An 18,781-nucleotide genomic window follows, 5' to 3' on the forward strand; every position below is an offset into this window, starting at 1 on the left:
AAACAGCCACAAGGCGGCAGCATTATTACGTTCTCAACTCTTGTTACTTGGGCAAAAGAGTCTTCCTGGAGGTAGGGTTCCGAGGTTGTAAATTAGAGTGGAATGTGCAGGGACAAGCCCCGAGAAGTTTATGTCTCCTTACTTATGTTTGTTTTTTAAATTTAGTTTCTATTTCTTATCGGAGTAAATTTGATTAGAGTGTGTTGATTGTCTGGCTGTACAGAATCTGCTCAATGATTCATACTTATGTCTGTTCACCTTCGGACCCTGTTACCATGTATGTGATTACAGAATGTATATTTTGAAGGGATTGGTGATTATATAATTCATATCATTTATATGTTATATGTTTATGTACATTTAACTTACATTAGTATATTCATGTTAACCCCATAGTCCTAATTTACCCATCCCCCCACCTTTCATTTTGGCTAACCATTAGTTTATTTGATAAGTCTGTGAGTGTCTTTTTCTGTGGAAATATGTTCATTGGTAGCAATCTTAGGATAACATGTATAAATGATATCATAGGACATTTGTCATACCCTTTTGACTTACTTATCGTTATATGATTATTTCTAGGCTCAACTGTACTCCTGAAAACGGCATTGTTCATTTTTTTCCCGAGGCTACTATTCCATTCTGTCCATATACCACTTCTTCTTTTTCCCGTCATCTGTTTATGGACCTTTTTTTGCTTCCATGTCTTGGCTCTTTCAGTATTGCTGCAGTGCACATTTGCCTGCCTCTGTCTTTCCGATTCTGGTGGTCTTAGGTTATAGGCCCAAAAGGTGCCCTGCCGCATCATATGGTAGCTCAATTTTTACCTTTTCAAGCACAGCTCCATTCAGTTTGCGTTAGTGCTCTTGCCACTTTACATCCCACCAGCAGCCAGAAGGTACACAGTTCTCTAAAACCCCCTCAGCATTTATCGTTTGTAGACTTTTTGCTGATGGTTATGACTGGTGTGAGCTGAAACCTTTTTGAATTTGAATTTGCATGTGGCTAATAATTCCTTATACTGAGCTTTAGGCATGTCCTTTTTTTGTTTTCCTTTTTTTTAAAGAGTGAGTACAACTTCCCTCCTCTTATTGACTTCTTGAAAAATTTCTCATGTGTTGAATTTTCTTGCCTATTCCCTACCCCAGGGCATTTCTTGAGGGCCTGTGTCATTTACAGCCCTGCAGTCCTTGTGACTATGTAGGCAACCATTGGCACTGGGTTTAAAGCTGCTGCTGTGGGAAACAGCCACATGGCGGCAGCATTATTACGTCCTCAACTCTTGTTAATGGGGCAAAAGACTCTTCCTGGAGGTAGTGTTCCAAGGTTGGAAATTAGAGTGGAATGTGCTGGGACAAGCCCCCAGAAGTTTATCTCTCCTTACTTATGTTTGTTTTTTAAATTTAATTTCTATTTCTTATCGGAGTAAATCTGATTAGAGTGTTTTGATTTTCTGGCTGTACAGAATCTGCTCATTGATTCATATTTATGTTTCTTCATCTTCGGATCCTGTTACCATGTATGTGATTACAGAATATATATTTTAAAGGTATTCGTGATTATATAATTCATATACTTTATATGTTATATGTTTATATACATTTAACATACATTAGTATATGTATGTTAACCCCATAGTCCTAATTTACCCATCCTCCCACCTTTCATTTTGGCTAACCATTAGTTTATTTGATAAGTCTGTGAGTGTCTTTTTCTGTGGAAATATGTTCATTGGTAGCAATTTTACGATAACATATATAAATGATATCATAGGATATTTGTCATACCCTTTTCACTTACTTAACGTTATATGATTATTTCTAGGCTCAACTGTAGTCCTGAAAACGGCATTGTTCATTTTTTTCACGAGCCTACTATTCCATTCTGTCCATATACCACTTCGTCTTTGTCCATACATCTGTTTATGGACCTTTTTTTTTCCTTCCATGTCTTGGCTATTTCAATGTTGCTGCAGTGCACATTTGCCTGCCTCTGTCTTTCCGATTCTGGTGGTCTTAGGTTATAGGCCCAAAAGGTGCCCTGCCGCATCATATGGTAGCTCAATTTTTACCTTTTCAAGCAGCTCCATTCAGTTTGTGTTAGTGCTGTTGCCACTTTACATCCCACCAGCAACTAGAAGGTACACAGTTCTCTAAAACCCCTTCAGCATTTATAGTTTGTAGACTTTTTGCTGATGGTCATGACTCTTGTGAGCTTAAACCTTTTTGAATTTGAATATGTATGTGGCTAATAATTCCTTATACTGAGCTTTAGGCATGTCCTTTTTTTTGTTTTCCTTTTTTTTAAAGAGTGAGTACAACTTCCCTCCTCTTATTGACTTCTTGAAAAATTTCTCATGTGTTGAATTTTCTTGCCTATTCCCTACCCCAGGGCATGTTTTGTGGGCCTGTGTCATTTACAGCCCTGCAGTCCTTGTGACTATATAACCAACCATTGGCACTGGGTTTAAAGCTGCTGTTGTGGGAAAGAGCCACAAGACGGCAGCATTATTACATTCTCAACTCTTGTTATTAGGGCAACAGAGTCTTCCTGGAGGTAGTGTTCCCAGGTTGTAAATTAGAGAGGAATGTCCTGGGACAAGCCCCCAGAAGTTTATGTCTCCTTACTTATGTTTGTTTTTTAAATTTAATTTCTATTTCTTATCGGAGTAAATTTGATTAGAGTGTTTTGATTGTCTGGCTGTACAGAATCTGCTCAATGATTCATACATACGTCTGTTCATCTTCGGATACTGTTACCATGTATGTGATCACAAAATGTATATTTTGAAGGTATTGGTGATGATATAATTCATGTAATTTATATGTTATATGTTTATATACATTTAACATACATTAGTATATGTATGTTAACCCCATAGTCCTAATTTACCCATCCTCCCACCTTTCATTTTGGCTAACCATTAGTTTATTTGATAAGTCTGTGAGTGTCTTTTTCTGTGGAAATATGTTCATTGGTAGCAATCTTAGGATAACATGTATAAATGATATCATAGGCTGTTTGTCATACCCTTTTCACTTACTTAACCTTATATGATTATTTCAAGGCTCAACTGTAGTCCAGAAAACGGCATTGTTCATTTTTTTCCCGAGCTTACTATTCCATTCTGTCCATATACCACTTCTTCTTTTTCCATTCATATGTTTATGGACCTTTTTTTTTGCTTTCATGTCTTGGCTATTTCAATATTACTGCAGTGCACATTTGCCTGCCTCTGTCTTTCCGATCCTGGTGGTCTTCGTTTATAGGCTCAAAGGTGCCCTGCCGCATCATATGGTAGCTCAATTTTTACCTTGTAAAGCAGCTCCATTCAGTTCTTGTTAGTGCTTTTACCACTTTACATCGCACCAGCAGCTAGTAGGTATGAGTTGTCTAAAACCCATTCAGCATTTATAGTTTGTAGACTTTTTGCTAATGGCCATTTGACTGGTGTGAGCTGAAACCTTTTTGGAGGTTGGAAACGCATGTGGCTAATAATTCCTTATACTGAGCTTTAACCATATCCTTTTTCTTCGTTTCCTTTTTTTGTTAAAGAGTAGGTACAACTTCCCTCCTCTCTTGACTTCTTGAAAAATTTCTCATGTGTTGAATTTTCCTGCCTATTCCCTACCCCAGGGCATTTTTTGAGGGCAGGTGTCATTTAGAGCCCTGCATTCCTTGGGACTATTAAGCAACCATTAGCAGTGGGTTTAAAGCTGCTCTTGTGCGAAACAGCCACAAGGCGGCAGCATTATTACGTTCTCAACTCTTGTTACTTGGGCAAAAGAGTCTTCCTGGAGGTAGGGTTCCGAGGTTGTAAATTAGAGTGGAATGTGCAGGGACAAGCCCCCAGAAGTTTATGTCTCCTTACTTATGTTTGTTTTTTAAATTTAGTTTCTATTTCTTATCGGAGTAAATTTGATTAGAGTGTGTTGATTGTCTGGCTGTACAGAATCTGCTCAATGATTCATACTTATGTCTGTTCACCTTTGGACCCTGTTACCATGTATGTGATTACAGAATGTATATTTTAAAGGTATTGGTGATTATATAATTCATATAATTTATCTGTTATATGTTTATATACATTTAACATACATTAGTATATGTATATTAACCCCATAGTCCTAATTTACCCATCCTCCCACCTTTCCTTTTGGCTAACCATTAGTTTACTTGATAAGTCTGTGAGTGTCTTTTTCTGTGGAAATATGTTCATTGGTAGCAATCTTAGGATAACATGTATAAATGATATCATAGGATATTTGTCATACCCTTTTGACTTACTTAACCTTATATGATTATTTGTAGGCTCAACTGTAGTCGTGAAAACGGCATTGTTCCTTTTTTTCCCGAGGCTCCTATTCCATTTGGTACGTATACCACTTCATCTTTGTCCATTCATTTGTTTATGGACCTTTTTTTTGCTTCCATGTCTTGGCTATTTCAATATTGCTGCAGTGCATATTTGCCTGCATCTGTCTTTCCGATTTTGGTGGTTTTATATTATAGGCCCAAAAGGTGCCCTGCCGCATCATATGTTAACTCAATTTTTACCTTTTCAAGCAGCTCCATTCAGTTTTCGTTAGTGCTCTTACCACTTTACATCCCACCGGCACCAAGAAGGTACACAGTTCTCTAAAACCCCTTCAGCATTTATAGTTTGTAGACTTTTTGCTGCTGGTCATGACTGGTGTGAGCTGAAACCTTATTGAATTTGAATTTGCATATGGCTAATAATTTCCTTTACTGAGCTTTAGGCATGCCCTTTTTTTCTTTTCCTTTTTTTTTAAAGAGTGAGTACAACCTCCCTCCTCTTATTGACTTCTTGAAAAATTTCTCATGTGTTGAATTTTCTTGCCTATTCCTTACCCCAGGGCATTTTTTGAGGGCCTGTGTCATTTACAGCCCTGCAGTTCTTGTGAGTCTATAAGCAACCATTGGCACTGGGTTTAAAGCTGCTGTTGTGGGAAATAGCCACAAGGCAGCAGCATTATTACGTTCTCAACACTTGTTACTAGGGCAGCAGAGTCTTCCTGGAGGTAGTGTTCCGAGGTTGTAAACTAGAGTGGAATGTGCTGGGACAAGCCCCCAGAAGTTTATATCTCCTTACTTATGTTTGTTTTTTAAATTTATTTTCTACTTCTTATCGGAGTAAATTTGATTAGAGTGTTTTGATTGTCTGGCTGTACAGAATCTGCTCAATGATTCATACATATGTCTGTTCATCTTCGGAACCTGTTACCATGTATGTGATTACAGAATGTATATTTTGAAGGGATTGGTGATTATATAATTCATATCATTTATATGTTATATGTTTATGTACATTTAACTTACATTAGTATATTCATGTTAACCCCATAGTCCTAATTTACCCATCCCCCCACCTTTCATTTTGGCTAACCATTAGTTTATTTGATAAGTCTGTGAGTGTCTTTTTCTGTGGAAATATGTTCATTGGTAGCAATCTTAGGATAACATGTATAAATGATATCATAGGACATTTGTCATACCCTTTTGACTTACTTATCGTTATATGATTATTTCTAGGCTCAACTGTAGTCCTGAAAACGGCATTGTTCATTTTTTTCCCGAGGCTACTATTCCATTCTGTCCATATACCACTTCTTCTTTTTCCCGTCATCTGTTTATGGACCTTTTTTTGCTTCCATGTCTTGGCTCTTTCAATATTGCTGCAGTGCACATTTGCCTGCCTCTGTCTTTCCGATTCTGGTGGTCTTAGGTTATAGGCCCAAAAGGTGCCCTGCCGCATCATATGGTAGCTCAATTTTTACCTTTTCAAGCACAGCTCCATTCAGTTTGCGTTAGTGCTGTTGCCACTTTACATCCCACCAGCAGCCAGAAGGTACACAGTTCTCTAAAACCCCCTCAGCATTTATCGTTTGTAGACTTTTTGCTGATGGTTATGACTGGTGTGAACTGAAACCTTTTTGAATTTGAATTTGCTTGTGGCTTATAATTCCTTATACTGAGCTTTAGGCATGTCCTTTTTTTTCTTTTCCTTTTTTTTTAAAGAGTGAGTACAACTTCCCTCCTCTTATTGACTTCTTGAAAAATTTCTCATATGTTGAATTTTCTTGCCTATTGCCTACGCCAGGGCATGTTTTGAGGGCCTGTGTCATTTAGAGCCCTGCAGTCCTTGTGACTATATAAGCAACCATTGGCACTGGGTTTAAAGCTGCTGTTGTGGGAAACAGCCACAAGGCGGCAGCATTATTACGTTCTCAACTCTTGTTACTAGGTCAACTGAGTCTTCCTGGAGGCAGTTTTCCAAGGTTGTAAATTAGAGTGGAATGTGCTGGGACAAGCCCCAGAAGTTTATGTCTCCTTACTTATGTTTGTGTTTTAAACTTAATTTATACTTCTTGTCGGAGTAAATTTGATTAGAGTGTGTTGATTGTCTGGCTGTACAGAATCTGCTCAATGATTCATACTTATGTCTGTTCACCTCGGACCCTGTTACCATGTATGTGATCACAGAATGTATATTTTAAAGGTATTGGTGATTATATAATTCATATAGTTTATCTGTTATATGTTTATATACATTTAACATACATTAGTATATGTATGTTAACCCCATAGTCCTAATTTACCCATCCTCCCACCTTTCATTTTGGCTAACCATTAGTTTCTTTGGTAAGTCTGTGAGTGTGTTTTTCTGTGGAAATATGTTCATTGGTAGCAATCTTAGGATAACATGTATAAATGATATCATAGGATGTTTGTCATACCCTTTTCACTTACTTAACCTTATATGATTATTTCTAGGCTCAACTGTAGTCCTGAAAACGGCATTGTTCATTTTTTTCGCGAGGCTACTATTACATTTGGTACGTATACCACTTCGTCTTTGTCCATTCATCTGTTTATGGACCTATTTTCTGCTTCCATGTCTTGGCTATTTCAATATTGCTGCAGTGCACATTGGCCTGCCTGTGTTTTTCAGATTCTGGTGGTCTTAGGTTATAGGCCCAAAAGGTGCCATGCCGCATCATATGGTAGCTCAATTTTTACCTTTTCAAGCATCTCCATTCAGTTTGCATTAGTGTTGTTACCACGTTACATCCCAGCAGCAGCTTGAAGGTACACAGTTCTCTAAAACCCCTTCAGCATTTATCGTTTGTAGACTTTTTGCTGATGGTCATGACTGGTGTGAGCTGAAACCTTTTTGAATTTGTATTTGCATGTGGCTAATAATTCCTTATACTGAGCTTTAGGCATGTCCTTTTTTTGTTTTCCTTTTTTTTAAAGAGTGAGTACAACTTGCCTCCTCTTATTGACTTCTTGAAAAATTTCTCATGTGTTGAATTTTCTTGCCTATTCCCTACCCCAGGGCATTTCTTGAGGGCCTGTGTCATTTACAGCCCTGCAGTCCTTGTGACTATGTAGGCAACCATTGGCACTGGGTTTAAAGCTGCTGCTGTGGGAAACAGCCACATGGCGGCAGCATTATTACGTCCTCAACTCTTGTTAATGGGGCAAAAGACTCTTCCTGGAGGTAGTGTTCCAAGGTTGGAAATTAGAGTGGAATGTGCTGGGACAAGCCCCCAGAAGTTTATCTCTCCTTACTTATGTTTGTTTTTTAAATTTAATTTCTATTTCTTATCGGAGTAAATCTGATTAGAGTGTTTTGATTTTCTGGCTGTACAGAATCTGCTCATTGATTCATATTTATGTTTCTTCATCTTCGGATCCTGTTACCATGTATGTGATTACAGAATATATATTTTAAAGGTATTCGTGATTATATAATTCATATACTTTATATGTTATATGTTTATATACATTTAACATACATTAGTATATGTATGTTAACCCCATAGTCCTAATTTACCCATCCTCCCACCTTTCATTTTGGCTAACCATTAGTTTATTTGATAAGTCTGTGAGTGTCTTTTTCTGTGGAAATATGTTCATTGGTAGCAATTTTACGATAACATATATAAATGATATCATAGGATATTTGTCATACCCTTTTCACTTACTTAACGTTATATGATTATTTCTAGGCTCAACTGTAGTCCTGAAAACGGCATTGTTCATTTTTTTCACGAGCCTACTATTCCATTCTGTCCATATACCACTTCGTCTTTGTCCATACATCTGTTTATGGACCTTTTTTTTTCCTTCCATGTCTTGGCTATTTCAATGTTGCTGCAGTGCACATTTGCCTGCCTCTGTCTTTCCGATTCTGGTGGTCTTAGGTTATAGGCCCAAAAGGTGCCCTGCCGCATCATATGGTAGCTCAATTTTTACCTTTTCAAGCAGCTCCATTCAGTTTGTGTTAGTGCTGTTGCCACTTTACATCCCACCAGCAACTAGAAGGTACACAGTTCTCTAAAACCCCTTCAGCATTTATAGTTTGTAGACTTTTTGCTGATGGTCATGACTCTTGTGAGCTTAAACCTTTTTGAATTTGAATATGTATGTGGCTAATAATTCCTTATACTGAGCTTTAGGCATGTCCTTTTTTTTGTTTTCCTTTTTTTTAAAGAGTGAGTACAACTTCCCTCCTCTTATTGACTTCTTGAAAAATTTCTCATGTGTTGAATTTTCTTGCCTATTCCCTACCCCAGGGCATGTTTTGTGGGCCTGTGTCATTTACAGCCCTGCAGTCCTTGTGACTATATAACCAACCATTGGCACTGGGTTTAAAGCTGCTGTTGTGGGAAAGAGCCACAAGACGGCAGCATTATTACATTCTCAACTCTTGTTATTAGGGCAACAGAGTCTTCCTGGAGGTAGTGTTCCCAGGTTGTAAATTAGAGAGGAATGTCCTGGGACAAGCCCCCAGAAGTTTATGTCTCCTTACTTATGTTTGTTTTTTAAATTTAATTTCTATTTCTTATCGGAGTAAATTTGATTAGAGTGTTTTGATTGTCTGGCTGTACAGAATCTGCTCAATGATTCATACATACGTCTGTTCATCTTCGGATACTGTTACCATGTATGTGATCACAAAATGTATATTTTGAAGGTATTGGTGATGATATAATTCATGTAATTTATATGTTATATGTTTATATACATTTAACATACATTAGTATATGTATGTTAACCCCATAGTCCTAATTTACCCATCCTCCCACCTTTCATTTTGGCTAACCATTAGTTTATTTGATAAGTCTGTGAGTGTCTTTTTCTGTGGAAATATGTTCATTGGTAGCAATCTTAGAATAACATGTATAAATGATATCATAGGCTGTTTGTCATACCCTTTTCACTTACTTAACCTTATATGATTATTTCAAGGCTCAACTGTAGTCCAGAAAACGGCATTGTTCATTTTTTTCCCGAGCTTACTATTCCATTCTGTCCATATACCACTTCTTCTTTTTCCATTCATATGTTTATGGACCTTTTTTTTTGCTTTCATGTCTTGGCTATTTCAATATTACTGCAGTGCACATTTGCCTGCCTCTGTCTTTCCGATCCTGGTGGTCTTCGTTTATAGGCTCAAAGGTGCCCTGCCGCATCATATGGTAGCTCAATTTTTACCTTGTAAAGCAGCTCCATTCAGTTCTTGTTAGTGCTTTTACCACTTTACATCGCACCAGCAGCTAGTAGGTATGAGTTGTCTAAAACCCATTCAGCATTTATAGTTTGTAGACTTTTTGCTAATGGCCATTTGACTGGTGTGAGCTGAAACCTTTTTGGAGGTTGGAAACGCATGTGGCTAATAATTCCTTATACTGAGCTTTAACCATATCCTTTTTCTTCGTTTCCTTTTTTTGTTAAAGAGTAGGTACAACTTCCCTCCTCTCTTGACTTCTTGAAAAATTTCTCATGTGTTGAATTTTCCTGCCTATTCCCTACCCCAGGGCATTTTTTGAGGGCAGGTGTCATTTAGAGCCCTGCATTCCTTGGGACTATTAAGCAACCATTAGCAGTGGGTTTAAAGCTGCTCTTGTGCGAAACAGCCACAAGGCGGCAGCATTATTACGTTCTCAACTCTTGTTACTTGGGCAAAAGAGTCTTCCTGGAGGTAGGGTTCCGAGGTTGTAAATTAGAGTGGAATGTGCAGGGACAAGCCCCCAGAAGTTTATGTCTCCTTACTTATGTTTGTTTTTTAAATTTAGTTTCTATTTCTTTTTTTTTTTTTTTTTTTAAATTTTTATTATTTATTTATTATGTTTATTTTTGGCTGTGTTGGGTCTTCGTTTCTGTGCGAGGGCTTTCTCCAGTTGCGGCGAGTGGGGGCCACTCTTCATCGCAGTGCGCGGGCCTCTCACTATCGCGGCCTCTCTTGTTGCGGAGCAGAGGCTCCAGACGCTCAGGCTCAGTAGTTGTGGCTCACGGGCCCAGTTGCTCCGCGGCATGTGGGATCTTCCCAGACCAGGGCTCGAACCCGTGTCCCCTGCATTGGCAGGCAGATTCTCAACCACTGCGCCACCAGGGAAGCCCCTAGTTTCTATTTCTTATCGGAGTAAATTTGATTAGAGTGTGTTGATTGTCTGGCTGTACAGAATCTGCTCAATGATTCATACTTATGTCTGTTCACCTTTGGACCCTGTTACCATGTATGTGATTACAGAATGTATATTTTAAAGGTATTGGTGATTATATAATTCATATAATTTATCTGTTATATGTTTATATACATTTAACATACATTAGTATATGTATATTAACCCCATAGTCCTAATTTACCCATCCTCCCACCTTTCCTTTTGGCTAACCATTAGTTTACTTGATAAGTCTGTGAGTGTCTTTTTCTGTGGAAATATGTTCTTTGGTAGCAATCTTAGGATAACCTGTATAAATGATATCATAGGATATTTGTCATACCCTTTTGACTTACTTAACCTTATATGATTATTTGTAGGCTCAACTGTAGTCGTGAAAACGGCATTGTTCCTTTTTTTCCCGAGGCTCCTATTCCATTTGGTACGTATACCACTTCATCTTTGTCCATTCATTTGTTTATGGACCTTTTTTTTGCTTCCATGTCTTGGCTATTTCAATATTGTTGCAGTGCATATTTGCCTGCATCTGTCTTTCCGATTTTGGTGGTTTTATATTATAGGCCCAAAAGGTGCCCTGCCGCATCATATGTTAACTCAATTTTTACCTTTTCAAGCAGCTCCATTCAGTTTTCGTTAGTGCTCTTACCACTTTACATCCCACCGGCACCAAGAAGGTACACAGTTCTCTAAAACCCCTTCAGCATTTATAGTTTGTAGACTTTTTGCTGCTGGTCATGACTGGTGTGAGCTGAAACCTTATTGAATTTGAATTTGCATATGGCTAATAATTTCCTTTACTGAGCTTTAGGCATGCCCTTTTTTTCTTTTCCTTTTTTTTTAAAGAGTGAGTACAACCTCCCTCCTCTTATTGACTTCTTGAAAAATTTCTCATGTGTTGAATTTTCTTGCCTATTCCCTACCCCAGGGCATTTTTTGAGGGCCTGTGTCATTTACAGCCCTGCAGTCCTTGTGAGTCTATAAGCAACCATTGGCACTGGGTTTAAAGCTGCTGTTGTGGGAAATAGCCACAAGGCAGCAGCATTATTACGTTCTCAACACTTGTTACTAGGGCAGCAGAGTCTTCCTGGAGGTAGTGTTCCGAGGTTGTAAACTAGAGTGGAATGTGCTGGGACAAGCCCCCAGAAGTTTATATCTCCTTACTTATGTTTGTTTTTTAAATTTATTTTCTACTTCTTATCGGAGTAAATTTGATTAGAGTGTTTTGATTGTCTGGCTGTACAGAATCTGCTCAATGATTCATACATATGTCTGTTCATCTTCGGAACCTGTTACCATGTATGTGATTACAGAATGTATATTTTGAAGGGATTGGTGATTATATAATTCATATCATTTATATGTTATATGTTTATGTACATTTAACTTACATTAGTATATTCATATTAACCCCATAGTCCTAATTTACCCATCCCCCCACCTTTCATTTTGGCTAACCATTAGTTTATTTGATAAGTCTGTGAGTGTCTTTTTCTGTGGAAATATGTTCATTGGTAGCAATCTTAGGATAACATGTATAAATGATATCATAGGACATTTGTCATACCCTTTTGACTTACTTATCGTTATATGATTATTTCTAGGCTCAACTGTAGTCCTGAAAACGGCATTGTTCATCTTTTTCCCGAGGCCACTATTCCATTCTGTCCATATACCACTTCTTCTTTTTCCCGTCATCTGTTTATGGACCTTTTTTTGCTTCCATGTCTTGGCTCTTTCAATATTGCTGCAGCGCACATTTGCCTGCCTCTGTCTTTCCGATTCTGGTGGTCTTAGGTTATAGGCCCAAAAGGTGCCCTGCCGCATCATATGGTAGCTCAATTTTTACCTTTTCAAGCACAGCTCCATTCAGTTTGCGTTAGTGCTGTTGCCACTTTACATCCCACCAGCAGCCAGAAGGTACACAGTTCTCTAAAACCCCCTCAGCATTTATCGTTTGTAGACTTTTTGCTGATGGTTATGACTGGTGTGAACTGAAACCTTTTTGAATTTGAATTTGCTTGTGGCTTATAATTCCTTATACTGAGCTTTAGGCATGTCCTTTTTTTTCTTTTCCTTTTTTTTTAAAGAGTGAGTACAACTTCCCTCCTCTTATTGACTTCTTGAAAAATTTCTCATATGTTGAATTTTCTTGCCTATTGCCTACGCCAGGGCATGTTTTGAGGGCCTGTGTCATTTAGAGCCCTGCAGTCCTTGTGACTATATAAGCAACCATTGGCACTGGGTTTAAAGCTGCTGTTGTGGGAAACAGCCACAAGGCGGCAGCATTATTACGTTCTCAACTCTTGTTACTAGGGCAACTGAGTCTTCCTGGAGGCAGTTTTCCAAGGTTGTAAATTAGAGTGGAATGTGCTGGGACAAGCCCCAGAAGTTTATGTCTCCTTACTTATGTTTGTTTTTTAAACTTAATTTATACTTCTTGTCGGAGTAAATTTGATTAGAGTGTTTTGATTGTCTGGCTGTACAGAATCTGCTCAATGATTCATACATACGTCTGTTCATCTTCGGATACTGTTACCATGTATGTGATCACAAAATATATATTTTCAAGGTATTGGTGATTATATAATTCATATAGTTTATCTGTTATATGTTTATATACATTTAACATACATTAGTATATGTATGTTAACCCCATAGTCCTAATTTACCCATCCTCCCACCTTTCATTTTGGCTAACCATTAGTTTCTTTGGTAAGTCTGTGAGTGTGTTTTTCTGTGGAAATATGTTCATTGGTAGCAATCTTAGGATAACATGTATAAATGATATCATAGGATGTTTGTCATACCCTTTTCACTTACTTAACCTTATATGATTATTTCTAGGCTCAACTGTAGTCCTGAAAACGGCATTGTTCATTTTTTTCGCGAGGCTACTATTACATTTGGTACGTATACCACTTCGTCTTTGTCCATTCATCTGTTTATGAACCTATTTTCTGCTTCCATGTCTTGGCTATTTCAATATTGCTGCAGTGCACATTGGCCTGCCTGTGTTTTTCAGATTCTGGTGGTCTTAGGTTATAGGCCCAAAAGGTGCCATGCCGCATCATATGGTAGCTCAATTTTTACCTTTTCAAGCATCTCCATTCAGTTTGCATTAGTGTTGTTACCACGTTACATCCCAGCAGCAGCTTGAAGGTACACAGTTCTCTAAAACCCCTTCAGCATTTATCGTTTGTAGACTTTTTGCTGATGGTCATGAGTCTTGTGAGCTTAAACCTTTTTGAATTTGAATTTGCATGTGGCTAATAATTCCTTATACTGAGCTTTAGGCATGTCCTTTTTTTGTTTTCCTTTTTTTTAAAGAGTGAGTACAACTTCCCTCCTCTTATTGACTTCTTGAAAAATTTCTCATGTGTTGAATTTTCTTGCCTATTCCCTACCCCAGGGCATTTCTTGAGGGCCTGTGTCATTTACAGCCCTGCAGTCCTTGTGACTATGTAGGCAACCATTGGCACTGGGTTTAAAGCTGCTGCTGTGGGAAACAGCCACATGGCGGCAGCATTATTACGTCCTCAACTCTTGTTAATGGGGCAAAAGACTCTTCCTGGAGGTAGTGTTCCAAGGTTGGAAATTAGAGTGGAATGTGCTGGGACAAGCCCCCAGAAGTTTATCTCTCCTTACTTATGTTTGTTTTTTAAATTTAATTTCTATTTCTTATCGGAGTAAATCTGATTAGAGTGTTTTGATTTTCTGGCTGTACAGAATCTGCTCATTGATTCATATTTATGTTTCTTCATCTTCGGATCCTGTTACCATGTATGTGATTACAGAATATATATTTTAAAGGTATTCGTGATTATATAATTCATATACTTTATATGTTATATGTTTATATACATTTAACATACATTAGTATATGTATGTTAACCCCATAGTCCTAATTTACCCATCCTCCCACCTTTCATTTTGGCTAACCATTAGTTTATTTGATAAGTCTGTGAGTGTCTTTTTCTGTGGAAATATGTTCATTGGTAGCAATTTTACGATAACATATATAAATGATATCATAGGATATTTGTCATACCCTTTTCACTTACTTAACGTTATATGATTATTTCTAGGCTCAACTGTAGTCCTGAAAACGGCATTGTTCATTTTTTTCACGAGCCTACTATTCCATTCTGTCCGTATACCACTTCGTCTTTGTCCATACATCTGTTTATGGACCTTTTTTTTTCCTTCCATGTCTTGGCTATTTCAATGTTGCTGCAGTGCACATTTGCCTGCCTCTGTCTTTCCGATTCTGGTGGTCTTAGGTTATAGGCCCAAAAGGTGCCCTGCCGCATCATATGGTAGCTCAATTTTTACCTTTTCAAGCAGCTCCATTCAGTTTGTGTTAGTGCTGTTGCCACTTTACATCCCACCAGCAACTAGAAGGTACACAGTTCTCTAAAACCCCTTCAGCATTTATAGTTTGTAGACTTTTTGCTGATGGTCATGACTCTTGTGAGCTTAAACCTTTTTGAATTTGAATATGTATGTGGCTAATAATTCCTTATACTGAGCTTTAGGCATGTCCTTTTTTTTGTTTTCCTTTTTTTTAAAGAGTGAGTACAACTTCCCTCCTCTTATTGACTTCTTGAAAAATTTCTCATGTGTTGAATTTTCTTGCCTATTCCCTACCCCAGGGCATGTTTTGTGGGCCTGTGTCATTTACAGCCCTGCAGTCCTTGTGACTATATAACCAACCATTGGCACTGGGTTTAAAGCTGCTGTTGTGGGAAAGAGCCACAAGACGGCAGCATTATTACATTCTCAACTCTTGTTATTAGGGCAACAGAGTCTTCCTGGAGGTAGTGTTCCCAGGTTGTAAATTAGAGAGGAATGTCCTGGGACAAGCCCCCAGAAGTTTATGTCTCCTTACTTATGTTTGTTTTTTAAATTTAATTTCTATTTCTTATCGGAGTAAATTTGATTAGAGTGTTTTGATTGTCTGGCTGTACAGAATCTGCTCAATGATTCATACATACGTCTGTTCATCTTCGGATACTGTTACCATGTATGTGATCACAAAATGTATATTTTGAAGGTATTGGTGATGATATAATTCATGTAATTTATATGTTATATGTTTATATACATTTAACATACATTAGTATATGTATGTTAACCCCATAGTCCTAATTTACCCATCCTCCCACCTTTCATTTTGGCTAACCATTAGTTTATTTGATAAGTCTGTGAGTGTCTTTTTCTGTGGAAATATGTTCATTGGTAGCAATCTTAGGATAACATGTATAAATGATATCATAGGCTGTTTGTCATACCCTTTTCACTTACTTAACCTTATATGATTATTTCAAGGCTCAACTGTAGTCCAGAAAACGGCATTGTTCATTTTTTTCCCGAGCTTACTATTCCATTCTGTCCATATACCACTTCTTCTTTTTCCATTCATATGTTTATGGACCTTTTTTTTTGCTTTCATGTCTTGGCTATTTCAATATTACTGCAGTGCACATTTGCCTGCCTCTGTCTTTCCGATCCTGGTGGTCTTCGTTTATAGGCTCAAAGGTGCCCTGCCGCATCATATGGTAGCTCAATTTTTACCTTGTAAAGCAGCTCCATTCAGTTCTTGTTAGTGCTTTTACCACTTTACATCGCACCAGCAGCTAGTAGGTATGAGTTGTCTAAAACCCATTCAGCATTTATAGTTTGTAGACTTTTTGCTAATGGCCATTTGACTGGTGTGAGCTGAAACCTTTTTGGAGGTTGGAAACGCATGTGGCTAATAATTCCTTATACTGAGCTTTAACCATATCCTTTTTCTTCGTTTCCTTTTTTTGTTAAAGAGTAGGTACAACTTCCCTCCTCTTTTGACTTCTTGAAAAATTTCTCATGTGTTGAATTTTCCTGCCTATTCCCTACCCCAGGGCATTTTTTGAGGGCAGGTGTCATTTAGAGCCCTGCATTCCTTGGGACTATTAAGCAACCATTAGCAGTGGGTTTAAAGCTGCTCTTGTGCGAAACAGCCACAAGGCGGCAGCATTATTACGTTCTCAACTCTTGTTACTTGGGTAAAAGAGTCTTCCTGGAGGTAGGGTTCCGAGGTTGTAAATTAGAGTGGAATGTGCAGGGACAAGCCCCCAGAAGTTTATGTCTCCTTACTTATGTTTGTTTTTTAAATTTAGTTTCTATTTCTTATCGGAGTAAATTTGATTAGAGTGTGTTGATTGTCTGGCTGTACAGAATCTGCTCAATGATTCATACTTATGTCTGTTCACCTTTGGACCCTGTTACCATGTATGTGATTACAGAATGTATATTTTAAAGGTATTGGTGATTATATAATTCATATAATTTATCTCTTATATGTTTATATACATTTAACATACATTAGTATATGTATATTAACCCCATAGTCCTAATTTACCCATCCTCCCACCTTTCCTTTTGGCTAACCATTAGTTTACTTGATAAGTCTGTGAGTGTCTTTTTCTGTGGAAATATGTTCATTGGTAGCAATCTTAGGATAACATGTATAAATGATATCATAGGATATTTGTCATACCCTTTTGACTTACTTAACCTTATATGATTATTTGTAGGCTCAACTGTAGTCGTGAAAACGGCATTGTTCCTTTTTTTCCCGAGGCTCCTATTCCATTTGGTACGTATACCACTTCATCTTTGTCCATTCATTTGTTTATGGACCTTTTTTTTGCTTCCATGTCTTGGCTATTTCAATATTGCTGCAGTGCATATTTGCCTGCATCTGTCTTTCCGATTTTGGTGGTTTTATATTATAGGCCCAAAAGGTGCCCTGCCGCATCATATGTTAACTCAATTTTTACCTTTTCAAGCAGCTCCATTCAGTTTTCGTTAGTGCTCTTACCACTTTACATCCCACCGGCACCAAGAAGGTACACAGTTCTCTAAAACCCCTTCAGCATTTATAGTTTGTAGACTTTTTGCTGCTGGTCATGACTGGTGTGAGCTGAAACCTTATTGAATTTGAATTTGCATATGGCTAATAATTTCCTTTACTGAGCTTTAGGCATGCCCTTTTTTTCTTTTCCTTTTTTTTTAAAGAGTGAGTACAACCTCCCTCCTCTTATTGACTTCTTGAAAAATTTCTCATGTGTTGAATTTTCTTGCCTATTCCCTACCCCAGGGCATTTTTTGAGGGCCTGTGTCATTTACAGCCCTGCAGTCCTTGTGAGTCTATAAGCAACCATTGGCACTGGGTTTAAAGCTGCTGTTGTGGGAAATAGCCACAAGGCAGCAGCATTATTATGTTCTCAACACTTGTTACTAGGGCAGCAGAGTCTTCCTGGAGGTAGTGTTCCGAGGTTGTAAACTAGAGTGGAATGTGCTGGGACAAGCCCCCAGAAGTTTATATCTCCTTACTTATGTTTGTTTTTTAAATTTATTTTCTACTTCTTATCGGAGTAAATTTGATTAGAGTGTTTTGATTGTCTGGCTGTACAGAATCTGCTCAATGATTCATACATATGTCTGTTCATCTTCGGAACCTGTTACCACGTATGTGATTACAGAATGTATATTTTGAAGGGATTGGTGATTATATAATTCATATCATTTATATGTTATATGTTTATGTACATTTAACTTACATTAGTATATTCATGTTAACCCCATAGTCCTAATTTACCCATCCCCCCACCTTTCATTTTGGCTAACCATTAGTTTATTTGATAAGTCTGTGAGTGTCTTTTTCTGTGGAAATATGTTCATTGGTAGCAATCTTAGGATAACATGTATAAATGATATCATAGGACATTTGTCATACCCTTTTGACTTACTTATCGTTATATGATTATTTCTAGGCTCAACTGTAGTCCTGAAAACGGCATTGTTCATTTTTTTCCCGAGGCTACTATTCCATTCTGTCCATATACCACTTCTTCTTTTTCCCGTCATCTGTTTATGGACCTTTTTTTGCTTCCATGTCTTGGCTCTTTCAATATTGCTGCAGTGCACATTTGCCTGCCTCTGTCTTTCCGATTCTGGTGGTCTTAGGTTATAGGCCCAAAAGGTGCCCTGCCGCATCATATGGTAGCTCAATTTTTACCTTTTCAAGCACAGCTCCATTCAGTTTGCGTTAGTGCTCTTGCCACTTTACATCCCACCAGCAGCCAGAAGGTACACAGTTCTCTAAAACCCCCTCAGCATTTATCGTTTGTAGACTTTTTGCTGATGGTTATGACTGGTGTGAACTGAAACCTTTTTGAATTTGAATTTGCTTGTGGCTTATAATTCCTTATACTGAGCTTTAGGCATGTCCTTTTTTTTCTTTTCCT

General features: G+C 37.8%; 1 long non-coding RNA gene across 1 annotated transcript in view; it reads left to right on the forward strand.

Annotated features, from left to right (window-relative positions):
- LOC309653979 overlaps window positions 1–12,229 on the forward strand; it is an 88,652-nt gene extending 76,423 nt beyond the window's left edge. The window contains exon 11 of the long non-coding RNA XR_014259693.1: window positions 12,095–12,229. This is a non-coding gene — a long non-coding RNA (uncharacterized lncRNA). The remainder of the gene's footprint in view (window positions 1–12,094) is intronic.
- Window positions 12,230–18,781: the final 6,552 nt, after the last annotated feature.

This window comes from Balaenoptera physalus, assembly GCF_965194825.1.
Source record: "Balaenoptera physalus genome assembly, contig: HAP1_SCAFFOLD_1577, whole genome shotgun sequence".
Taxonomy (NCBI): domain Eukaryota; kingdom Metazoa; phylum Chordata; class Mammalia; order Artiodactyla; family Balaenopteridae; genus Balaenoptera; species Balaenoptera physalus.